We start from the raw sequence: 12,998 nt of genomic DNA on the forward strand, positions 1-12,998 counted from the left end.
AATAGAATTTTTAAAGCATTGTTTAGGCATCTGGCTACCCACTATCCTTCAAAGTAGAACTCTGACAGATACATTTTTAAACGTTTACTTAATCCTTTGTCAGTATACTTTTCAGAACGTTCTTGATCATGATATATGGACTATGTTGTCCCGCCAATCAAAAAAGTGTAGACTATGCCAAGTGAATGGAATTTTTTAGTTGGTGCAGGCAATTGGTTGAACAGGATTGTATTTATTTAGCTTTGCTCTCAAGAAAAATAAGTGCTGGCTTGGTCTTGCGGTTTCTCATTCCATAATGATGGATAACTCCTTCATCAAGTCATCCAAAAACTGATCATTCAAGTAAATTCTTAAAGATTAAGATAAAAATAAAATAAAAAGCTAATCGCGGAGGTTACCTGTTTACTAGAACCTCCTGGTACATCAATAACATCTCATTGGTAGCATCTGCGCATGGAACTGCCTCACAGCAATTTTTTGTTTTTTTAATGAACTGCCTGTAATTTTTTTAATTCATCTTTAAAAGAAGCTTCTCTCTGAAATATTTTTCCTTTTTAGCATAGGTTTTTTTCACCTAGCCAGGTTTTTACCAAAATATCATATCCAGTTTCACCTGCTGGGACAGCATTTGACATCTTGTGATGTCAAATGAAACATTCATCAAATGCGCATTCACATTTTTGACAACTGACTCTCAGATTCTTTCATCCACAATGGCTATGAATATTCATTTACACGCTTCTACTCCTTGCCTCACTCCTCCCATCTAATTTCCTTTAGTAAAATTTCTAGAGAAGGTCTGAAAGTGGGTATGGTACAGATGAGGAGATTTAGTCAAGTATGTAAATAAATCCCTTCTGTGGAAACTCTGTAGCTAAAATGCTATCATTTCTGCATAATTTTCTAAACTTATGTTTTAATATGCTTGTACCCTGCTTAGCAATACCGCCAGAGCAGTAGCCAGTGGTTTAGACTGTTTACAAGCATTTCTTTTATCACTTTTTGTGTGTTTATGCCCTCTGAGATCACGCCATTGACACACATAATACTGATGCTACTTATTCGCTGAAACATTTCCAACCTGCCTAAGATGTTTGTGACTATGGGGCTGATTACAATGGTGAGGCTCTCTGTGGCAGTCTCCCCGCCATCTTAGCCAACTTTACCATCTGGCAAATATGATAGCGGGCGGACGTGTGGTGGTCGTAAAGACTTACCACCACACATTTGACGGGCTCCTTGAGCTCACCAGTGCGCCAGAGGGGCTCGTAGTCCCTACAATGCTGGAGGTGCTTACCAGGCACCGCCGTAGGGTTTGCGATGTCCCTTTCCGCCAGCCGTTTCATGGCGGGTTACCCGCTATTAAAAGGCTGGCAAAATGGGACATTGGGGGCCTGTAGCGGGCCTCCCTTCCCCCTTTGCTGTTGGTGTTGAGAGCATCTATGGTGCCCCCGTACAAATCCCTGTACAATGTTGCAGGGATATGTAATATGTGCCATTTTTACATTGGGCTGGGTGCTTCAGCCAGCGTGGTGTCGGTTGCATTGTAATGCCTACTATGGGACCGCTGACAGCATGTCGGGCGGTCCCAATCCCCGATACGATGGTGGACGGACGGAAGTCCTTCTACCATCGTAAACAGCCCCTAAGTTACCATGCAGAGTGTACCCAGCACGAAAGGTATCCGATGTTGAATCACAAAAATGTAGCTATTTCCAAACAAAAAGTATATCCCTAAACTAAAGGCAGAAGCTTATACATTTTAAGTGTTTAACTAGGATGTAGCATGCCCCGTTTACTTAGACTTGACCTGGGAAAAATTCCTGCAGGTTGAAGAGGTTCATATGATAAAGACAATTTCATACATGTGGTATGGCATTGCCCAGGTGTAAGGACTTTTAGAAAGCAGTGGTAGACACAATATCTAAAACCACACCAACTTTTGTCAAGCGCCTTCCTTTGGTGACTTTGCCCGAGTTTGTGTCCAATGTTGCAACATAATTTAGACTCTGCGTTGTTGTATTTGGAGACGCACCAAGTAACGATGACCTGGTCACGGAGGCCCCTTCCCAGGTGCCAGGACTGGATAATCGGGTCAACTCTTTGTAACAACACCTTAAAAGTATTCACGCGATAGAGACATCCAGCCGCAGATTCCTTAACTGTGAATTTCCCCCAGGCGCCAGTCTGGGTCTGGAGTTTTTTCAGTAGGACCTCTGCGTGCCGGGGGGCATCGTCCTACAGCTCTGTAGTGATGTCTTCCTCAGATAAGACATCAGTGGAGCCATATAAGTCCCCTCCGGCATGCTGACACCTGTTTTTTTTCTTTTCCGCGCTGTAACGCGGACCGAGGAGAAGCGGCTCCTCGGGCACTCTTTGTTTTGTGGCTCACACGACGCCTATCTCGTCTGGAACTGTGTGCCGATACCTTCCGGCTTTAAATCTTCCAGGACCTGTACGCTGCAGATGTTGGCGATGGAACTGCATGCCATTTGTATGTGGTGCTTGGGAGAGCACCACAACTCTGAGGTGCGAGACACCTGTAAGAGGCTGAAGCCCAAGTCATTATGGGCACTTTGGATAAAGTTGCTGTCTGCTTGGCCGTCCCATTCGGGCCCAAGCACCGATCTCCTTCCCGTTCTGAGGCTCCTGCTCAGGGCAGGTCGAGGAGCCTTTCCCGTGGACGTCGCTCGTCAAAATCTGTGAAATTCTATCGGAAGGGATCGAAGTCACGGAGGCACTCGGGCTCGCGAGGTTGTGACGCCAGTGCTTGTTCCTCCCGGTCCTTACCAGAGGCAGTTGTGCATTAGTCGACCCTGAGCTTTCCACCATATCCTGGTGAGGGAGCGACAATGGCCCAAACGGAAGCATATTTCCAAGCGTTACAAGTCTTTTCTTGGTTCGACACCTCTTCCTGGTGCGCCCTCTGGCCCCAAGGAGGTTGAAGGGACTCAGATTGGGAGTTTGCAGGCGGGTTCGCCCTCGGCGCCGATTGATGACCCTGGCTCCATAGCCACACTCTCTACTACGTCGGGAAACAGCCTGGTGCTGCTTCCTGTTATGACATTGGTGGCATCCGCAGAGGGGAATTTATCACCACCTCGATGCTGTGTGACACGGAAGACACCTTTAGTGGTGGGCGTCGCTACGACACCATCTCAACAGAGTTCCGCACCGGAGACCTCTTTAATGGTAGACGTCAAAACGACGCAGTCTCGACATCGGTCGGCCCTGGAGATGCCTTTTATTGCCACTGAGGTTTCTGCACCATCTCCTCAACAAATTGAGAATGAGTCTACTTTAGTTGCCATTTTCCCAGTGTTGCAGAAAGAGTTTGCAGATACTGGTCGAGTTTGAGTGAGCGTTTGGGTACTCTTTCTCCAGCCTCATGCAGGATGTTCTTTGGCTTTTGGTGGGGACGTTAGTCTACAACCCTCCCCTACCTATGATTTACTTTTACCACCTAGAATAGCGACAGTTTAGCGCTGCTTTTGCTGGGGTCATTTAAAAGGCTTCTGAAATTTTAAAGTAGCAGCTTCCTGTGATGTCTCTGTCCTCTGATCCCTTATTGGGTCTGCTCCATCTAAGAGACACTGGATACTTCCTTTTGGATCGTCGCTATACATTCTTTTGTGGACTTGGGCAAGGCCAACGTCAGGAGTCTCTGTTGAGCGTGCCATTGCACATTGTCATCGACCTCCTCCAAATGATCCTGTTTGTCTTTGTCAACACCCTAAGGTTACAGGGCTTGTTTTGCAAGCAGCTTCAGCTTCCCTGAATTTGGAAGCTCTTCCATTGTTTCCACGAGCAGGAAGTCTTGGTGGTTGGACATGTGTGGCTGAAATATGTTTGCCTCCACTCGTTCGGCCCTCGGATCTTTCAACACGTCCTGTGTAATTGAAAGGGGTTCTTTTGCACTATGGAATTTTGACGACCGACTTCTTCCTGGGGGACTTAAAACTGAACTTTTTCAGCTGGTACAGGATGGTCGTGACATGGCTAAATTCACCATAAGGTCGGCGATGGACACAACAGATTCCGTTGGTAGAGCTATGGCTAGATCAGCCGCTCTGAGGAGGCACGCTTGGTTGTGCGATTCCAGTTTCCCCGAGAATGTTCGGGAGAGTCTAAAGGGCTTACCTTTTGACAGAATCAATTTATTTGATAGCCATGCTGATTCCCGCAGTCCAGCGCCTCATGGCTGGTAATTTGTGATTGGACCTCATCAGGTCTTGTTAATTCATTCTATGATGTCCAGGGGTGTGGTCCCTAAGTTAATAGCCTTAAATGAGTTGGTAGTATTAACGTGTAAAGCACTGCATGGAAGTCTCAGTGTTTGAGTCTTTAATTCCCAGATGGTGTTTACAGCTGGGTAGCTGGTTTAGTTATATTTTCAATTTTCTTGCTTCGAGCTCCTAAAGAGCTAGTCTCGAGATTATACCCCTTTTATGGGTATGTGACTTACTCTATATGGAGTATTTGTAGGGTATTTCTCTACTATAGAATCTCTTCGTTCTACAGCCGTGTCCTGCTCAGACTTGGCGTTATGTTCTTCTAAGGACTGTTGTAGTGAGCTAAGAGCTCTAATTTCTTCTTGCGATACCCTGTCATAGGGTTCTGTTGCACTTTCACGCACCTATGGTTTTTTCTAAACCAGTGGACTCCAGGGGATATGTTTTTTGGTTCTTAGGGCCCGATTACGATGGTTGGAGCCGTTCCTACTACATCTTAATCTCCTGTTTGGCTTAATTTCCGACCCACCCGGTCAGAAATTAACCCAAACAGGATTTCTGAATGGCTTAGAACAGGCTGGGAGAGGCATTCTGCCATTCAGAAAGGGGCCTGTAATCCTAAAGGCTGCTCTTTCTGCCCGAGGGATTGCGATGGCAAATTCACACAGCCTTTCTGTGCCGGCCTTTCTGACGCAGAAAGGCTGTGGGAATCCGACTTTGTGAGCCCCCCCAGTAGGGCCCCCATGGGGCAAGGTCTCCGAATGGCAGCCTAGGTTGAACCTATGTTGCCCCCTGTTGATCCCTGCACCAGGTGGCAGGCACCTTGAGGTGCCTGACACGGGGTGCTGGGATGAACTGCCCCTCAGCTCTTTACAGTGAGAGCATGCATTCCGGTCGGAATGCATGCTTCCATTGTAAAGAATAGGACTGTGACCGAACAGTGTTCGGTCGCATCTTAATTGCCGGGTTGGTACTGCCGAAAGGAGGTCGGTCTGTCCCAGTTCTCAAACAATGTCAGACAGACTCAGGTCTGTCCAACATCATAATCGAGCCCTTAGTGTCCTACATGTGTATTTTGAGTGTATCAGAACTTTGAAGAGGTTGAGCATATTGGAACATTGCTCTACTTCAAAGTTTACATTTGCATTCTTTGGATGCTTTTCGCTTGTGAGTTCTTCCTTTAGGGTAAGGAACAATGCCTGATCTAGATGGGATGAGCATTCTCAAATATAGCTAATACATTTTCATGCTCCACTTTGTGGTGCAGTATATTGGCAGCCGAAGGTTTGCAATTGGCCTAACTTGTCCCAAAGTTATCACAAGTTTGGTGTATTCATCCATTCAGTTTTACAAACTATTATTTCGTTTTTTTTTTGTACAGCATTTTTTATTAAGAAAAACAAACATCAGCAATAGCATGACAATACAGAAGGAGCAGTACAATAGGCATCAGCGTTACAGTAGATAATATTACAAAATACAATCATGTATGGTGGAAGGTCTAGGGCGACGGGGGATCATCCCATGCACGGTCAGAGGAGGCTGACCTATTTCTCCACGATAGGAGTTCCACAAGCCCCACACACCAAACCATTTTTTGGGACATCCACGTGAAACATATACAGTCTTTTCGCTAAACATTGCCCAGTCCATGTCTTTTTCCCAATCCTGTGCCGTGGGGTGAACCGATGCCCCCCCATCGCTGTGCGATATTCCTCTTGGCCAGCATTAGCCCCAATGTTACCCACTGCTTCAAGCAGACATTCAAGTCAATTGGTTCCCAGATGTTTAGGAGACACCTACGGGCCTCCACCCGGAGCTGTACAGACAGAACAGTATTGATAATGTCATGAATATCACGCCAGTAGGGTTGGATCTGTGTACATTCACAAACTATGTGGAAAAAGGTCCCCAGCTGGCCACAGCCCCACCTGCAGGCGCCCTCTTCTACCCTTCCCATTCATACCAGTTGGGGCCCCATTACGTAAATACGATGGAGGAGTTTTAATTGGACAAGATGGAGACGAGCTGATTTTGCTACAACTCTGGGAGAGGAGACTGCCTCCTGCCATTCCTCGTCATCCATTTCTATGCCATCCCTAGTCCAACTTTCTCGGAGAGCCTGGAGAGGATCCGAGATGCTGTTGACCTTTTTTTTATATATCAGGGAAATGGTGCTGTCAGGGAGATGACCATCCAGCACCCTATCTTCCAGTGGGGATGATTCTGGCAGTGTGATCCCAGGCTGTAAGTGTGTGTGAAGTGCGTGCCAAACTTTTTTGTATCGGAAGCGCTCTGATTCTGCCCAGTTATATTGCTGCTGCGAAAGACTTAATATCAGATTTGTCCCACAAATGCCTTATGTATGCAAAACCTATGAGATCCCATTTGTCGAATCCCTTACTCTTCCACAGGTCACCCAATTTCTCAGAGTCCCATAACTGTGTTGCAAGCGTCAGCTTTCGTCTCCAGCCTAGGAGATTGGTGGCTGCATGCCAGACGTGTTCTGCATGTTTGGTGGGGCCCGTAAGTGGATAGCGCCAAGGCTGTAATGGTTTGCTGGATCGTTCCACAGGAGCGTCCGGAATCAGATGAATAGTCCTCAGCCTTCCCCTACGACCTCTCCACTCTATCAGACTCTAGAGCATTGAGTGGCACGCCCAGGGAAAACAGGCAAACAAAACAAGGAAAGGTGGGGGTAAGATAAAACAGTTCTCGGACGATGGCACCACAGTAATGGATCTTTGTGAGTTGAACAGGCTGTAAAGAAAGGACACGATTATTTCTGCCCTAGCGACTTAACTCTATAAAACATATGATGGCAGTACCAACATTTAACCTACCACTTTGATATACTCGGCTAGTAGCCAACGTAGAGGGATGCATGCAGAGTAGTACTACTTGGCTTCTATATGTCAGTGTAATAGGAAGGTTTCTTGTAACACCTGTATAACAGACAAAGCATATATATCTATTCCAACCTATTTACTCACAATTCTGAATGAGGAATTAACAGGCTCACCAATAGGGTCTGCGAGAGCCACCAGGAAGGGCAAGTAGTCTACAGGTTATAGGATCTTTTCTTCATACGTATCTGTTTGTTCCTGAGGTGTGTGTAGCACTCGTGTTAGGAATATTGTCAGACTGTAATTTATTGGAAAATAACCAACACAATTGAAAAGTAATCAAAAATAGCGTAAACACACTGTTACCGTGATTCAGAAGATAAGAGTAGTAAATACACACTGCACCGGGGTGTGGTCCACGCAAATTCTCCCAGGTACAATATTCTCAGGAATCAGAGTATAGCCGAGGAGCGACTTCAGCCGCCAAAGTGAATACCTTGTAATGCCAAGCCAAGCAGCAGGAACTATTCTGGTTACTCCACGGAACAATGGGGACCGAAACTCAAAAGTAATAAAATGGTAGGCAACACCCGCTGGGCAACGGGACAAAATCCGGCCACCCAACAAAGCACCAGGCAGAGAACAGGGCAATATGACAACAGTGCCCGGCTGCGTGGCGGGAGTACTCCAACCGGACAGCGGAGCACCAGGGAAGGGAAATGGATGTGTGCAAGGCAGCGCCCGGCTGATGGGTCGAGAGAAGCTCCAACCCGACAGCGGAGCACCAGGGAAGGAAAATGGATATGAGCAAGGCAGCGCCCGGCTGCGGGGTCGAGAGGAGCTCAAACCCGACAGCGGAGCACCAGGGAAGGGAATTTGAGGCAAGTACCAGACACCGGCACACCTCAGCACAATACAGAGCGTACGGAGGACAACGTCCACACACGGAGAACGCCCAAACCACAGGAAATGATGAAAGCGGAAATCAGGCAAAGACACAATAGGACGGAACCGGGGCTAGGATCTAGAACGCTAAGCAACGTGCACAGGCAATATTGCTGTTTATATAGGAGAGGGGAATGGCTCGAGAATCGAGGCATTACAAAGGCCTAGAATAAAGGACTCTACTAAAGGTCCTCCCAGAAAGGAGCCACCTATCCATGTTATATCGGGGTCACAAGGCTTGGCATAGGTGCAATGGTAGATGGAGGACAGATGAGACGCCCAATAGTACAATTGTATGTCTGGGAGGCTGATGCCTCAGTCATAACAGTTTAGGGAGAGTTTGCTGAGACCGATGTGAGGTTTACCGTCCCACAGTAGGTCCCGTTGGAGGCTCTCGACCTCTCGAAAATAGGACGTGGGTATCAGATCCATGGAATTCTGAAAGGCATACAGGAATCGGGACAGGGTCATCATCTTAAAAAGGGCGGCCTTACCTAGCAGGGAGAGGGGGAGCGACTTCCACCTGGCAATGTCTTTGCGCAGCTGAAGCAGCGGGGGCTGGAGGTTGCTGGAATAGCGAAGGGAGGAGTCTAGAGAAAGGAAGATACCTAGATAAGTAAACCCTTTGGTACAAGTTTGTAGTGGGCACACACGCAGCGGAATTGGGGGCTCACCCGCCACCACGAACAGGAGGGATTTGCTCCAGTTTATGGAATAACCGGAGTACCATCCAAAGATCGTAAAAATATCCAAGACCACTATCAAAGATCTCCTAGGGGAGGACAAGTACAGAAGGATGTAGTCCGCGTAAAGTGCCATCCGTTCCCAGTCTGAAGACCAACGCATACCCCTGATCATCAGGTCCTGATGTATCCACGCTGCCAGCGGCTTCAACGCTAAGGCAAACAGCAATGGGGACAGGGGGCAGCCCTGACGGGTCCCTCTGCCCAGCTCGAAGGCGGCCGACTTCTTGTTGTTTACCACCACTTGGGCCATAGGTTGGGAATACAGTAACTGTACCCATTGTATGTATTTAGGGCCAAATCCAAGTTTCTCCAGCACCGCCCACAGGTATGACCATTCGATGGTGTGAAAGGCCTTGGCTGCGTCCAAGGAAACTATAACCGCCGGTTCAATATAGAAGCTGCCCTGCCCAGAACCCTGTGAACTCTACGTAGGTTCAGCGCCGTGTTACGGTGGGGTATGAAACCAGATTGGTCCGCGTGGACCAGGGTCCCAATCGCTGTCAAGAGCCGAGTTGCAAGGAGCTTAGCCAAGATCTTGGGCTCAGCGTTCAACAGGAATAACAGTCGGTAGGAACCAAATTCGGTCCTGGGCTTCCCATCTTTGTGAATAGTAACTATTGTGGCAGTACGTTGGTCTATTGGCAAGATTCCCGCTTGCCTCGAGTCCTCAGTAAAACACACAATATGATGGACGGAATGTTGCACAATGGCAAAACATTCACCCCCAGTCACAGATCTGGGTTTAATCCATTGTTATTTTGCTCACCAAGCCACCCCAGTTCAGACATGGCAATAGGCAAATCAGTCTTGACCCTGTGCCTCATGGGAACAGTCCAGACTGAACTGCCAAGCCATGCCTTTCCTGGACCGGAAACAAGCATCCTAGAACCGGTTTCTGGCTATCAGCCGTCTTCAGCCAGGATAGCTTGACTCCAGTGGCGTAGTGAGCACGGGACCCACATCTGGGCATACCTTTCCCACATAGGGTGAACAGCAAAACACACAATATGATGGACGGAATGTTGCACAATGGCAAAACATTCACCCCCAGTCACAGATCTGGGTTTAATCCATTGTTATTTTGCTCACCAAGCCACCCCAGTTCAGACATGGCCATATGCAAATCAGTCTTGACCCTGTACCTCATGGGAACAGTCCAGACCGAACTGCCAAGCCATGTCTTTCCTGGACCGGAAACAAGCATCCTAGGACCGGTTTCTGGCTATCAGCCGTCTTCAGCCAGGATAGCTTGACTCCAGTGGCGTAGTGAGCACAGGACCCACGTCTGGGCATACCCTTCCCACATAGGGTGAACAGCAAAACACACAATATGATGGACGGAATGTTGCACAATGGCAAAACATTCACCCCCAGTCACAGATCTTGGTTTAATCCATTGTTATTTTGCTCACCAAGCCACCCAAGTTCAGACATGGCAATAGGCAAATCAGTCTTGACCCTGTGCCTCATGGGAACAGTCCAGACTGAACTGCCATGCCATGTCTTTCCTGGACCGGAAACAAGCATCCTAGGACCGGTTTCTGGCTATCGGCAGTCTTCAGCCAGGATAGCTTGACTCCAGTGGCGTAGTGAGCACGGGACCCACATCTGGGCATACCCTTCCCACTTAGGGTGAACAGCAAAACACACAATATGATGGACGGAATGTTGCACAATGGCAAAACATTCACCTCCAGTCACAGATATGGGTTTAATCCATCGTTATTTTGCTTACCAAAGCACCCCATTCCTCATACATGGCCCTCCAATACGGGGCCAATTTGTCTGGTTTGAGCTTGTACAACTAAATTGGTAGCTCGTTAGGGCCAGTGGCTTTACCAGACTTGAGCGACCGTATGGCTGCCGCTATTTAGTCGTTGGACATGTCGCTGTCCATGAAGTCATGATCGACCACCAACATTTTGGGTAGAGCTATATCGGTAAGCATCTGGCGGGAATCCTCTATAGGGTAGGGGGCTGCTGAGGTATGAACATCCTTGAAGTGGGCCACGAAATAGTCCCCAATAGCTTGCGGGTCCGACAGGGAATTACCCTCTTGTCCTCGAAGTTCAGGTACTAGCCTGCTTGCACACTCTCGCTTATCCAACCAGGCCAAGAGTTTCCTGGCCTTGTCGCCCACCTCATACAACCGTCCCTGAACCGCTCTCCCTATGGTCTTTGCCTGGTCTGTCGCTAGTGCCCTGTAGTCCTGTTGTTTGAGTTTGAGAAGGTGGAGCTTGTCGGGTGTGACCTCTATTTCTAGATCTGCTTTCAGTCTCCCCGCCTCCGACTCCAACGCCACCAACTCTTTGCGCTGTTCCTTCATTTTCCCGGAAATTAAGGAAAGGGCCTGGCCCTTTATCACGGTCTTAAATGCCTCCCAAAGCACCTGCGGGGATTCCACCGAGCCTTCATTTTATTAAAGAAGTTATCAATGGCCTTAAGGAGCTCTCGAGGGATATGAGGATCACGAAGATACCACAGATTGATGGGGGGCCACTCGCCCCACTTGTTGGTAACTGAACGTCACCTGGAGCCACACCGGCAAGTGATCTGGGATGCCCCTAGCTAGATGTTTTATCTCCTGGACATGGGCAATTTGAGATGCAGGTACTAGAAAGTAATTGAGTCTGGATAGACTCCCTATTCTTTCGTTTTTGAATGTTCTTGATATATGTAGTTCTGTCTGATCTACATTCCCTATCTTCTGGAGGGGATGTACTTACTTCTTTCAGCGTTTCTAGTGAGGATTTAGGACTGCCTGTTCTTGTTTTCAGTTATACCAATTGAAAGACAGCAATTTTCTTATGACAACCACCTACAGTGTTGTGGTGTAGGACCTTCCCCTTTTTGCTGGGGGCAGTATACATTTTTTACCAAATCCCTCATTTCAGAGATGGTATACATGGTGATATACGGAGTGTATATGTTAATATGTGCTGCAGGGTTTATTATATTGTCCTGTATATCTGAGAGAGACACGTTAGTGATAGATTCCTTACCTTACAATATCCCCAGGCGTCAGACTGGATCCGGAAAGTTTTGCGTAGCAGTACCCTTGCGCGTCGGTAGGCGTCGTCTGCGGCTCCGCGTCCGTCGTCGGCGTCGTGGGCGCCGTGATGACGTAGTCGGAGTACTTAGACGCCGCCTCCGCGTGCTGACGTCAGTTCTTCTTTTTTCCGCGCCAGCCAGCGCAGATCTGGAAAAAGCAGTTCCCTAGTCATTTTTTGACTAACTTTTTGGATCTTTTGATCTCTTTCGAAGTCTTCACGACTCCGACGGTGCCGTTAGGGATGCCCGGCTTCAAGCACTGCAGCGGTTGCGAGCGACTCATGTCGGTTACGGATCCGCACCGACTGTGTCTGACGTGTTTGGGCGTCGACCATGACGACGAGGCCTGCTCCGACTGTCGGGCCCTCTCGAGGAAGGCCAGGCGGGAGCGGTCCCGCAGGCGACTCGAGATCCGCCAGTCGGCCCCGCGCCGTGTGAGGTCCCGGTCCCGGTCCCACGGGAGGTCCAAGGACAGGTCGCGGGGACGGAGCCGTCACAGCTCCGGGAGTCGGCGCCACTCCTCCGGGTCCAAGTCGTCAGGTAAGAAGCATAAGAAGTCGAAGAGACATCATCGCTCTTCCGACTCCCCCCGACGCTCGCGCGATGCGGCCGGGGGTTCGGGTGACACCGCCCACGCGGCTCCTCAGGAGTCGCGGGCGCCGCGTTCGGCTCCATACCCCCCGGTCCCTGGGCTGAACGCGACGCCGGAGGAGATAGAGCGCTTCCTCATGGCCATGAGGTCCCTTTCTTCTCCGACGGGTTCCGCGGCGCCTTCGGGCCCAGCGAACCCGTCTGGGGGCCCTAGTGGGTCGGGTTCCACCCCGACGCCGTCGGGTGCTTCGGCCGCAGGGCTCCGCGATCCCGACGCCGCCGCTGCCCTCGGGCTCGGCGCCGCAGGGTTCGGCGGTCCCGGCGTCGTCGGTGCCTTCGGGTCCGACGCCGCAGGGTGCCGTTCGACCCTCGTCGGGCGATGGGTCGGTCCGTGTGGTGTCCCCTCCGGCGTCGGTCCCGGCCGACGCCGTCCCCAATACCTCCTCTCTATGGGTCTCGACGTCGGGACGGCGCCCGTCGGCGCCGATCCCGACGCCGTTCGGGGATTTCTATCCCTATGAACCATCCTCATTCACTAACGACCCTGAGTCTCAGGAGATGGGGGACGAGGAGGATTGGGAGGGGTC

The 12,998-nt window shown here is 49.5% G+C and overlaps 1 protein-coding gene across 1 annotated transcript in view; it reads left to right on the forward strand.

Annotated features, from left to right (window-relative positions):
- Positions 1–12,998, forward strand: part of TMF1 (TATA element modulatory factor 1) — a 311,640-nt gene that overhangs the window by 203,768 nt on the left and 94,874 nt on the right. The window lies entirely within an intron of this gene.

This window comes from Lissotriton vulgaris, chromosome 9 (genome assembly GCF_964263255.1).
Source record: "Lissotriton vulgaris chromosome 9, aLisVul1.2, whole genome shotgun sequence".
Lineage (NCBI taxonomy): Eukaryota > Metazoa > Chordata > Amphibia > Caudata > Salamandridae > Lissotriton > Lissotriton vulgaris.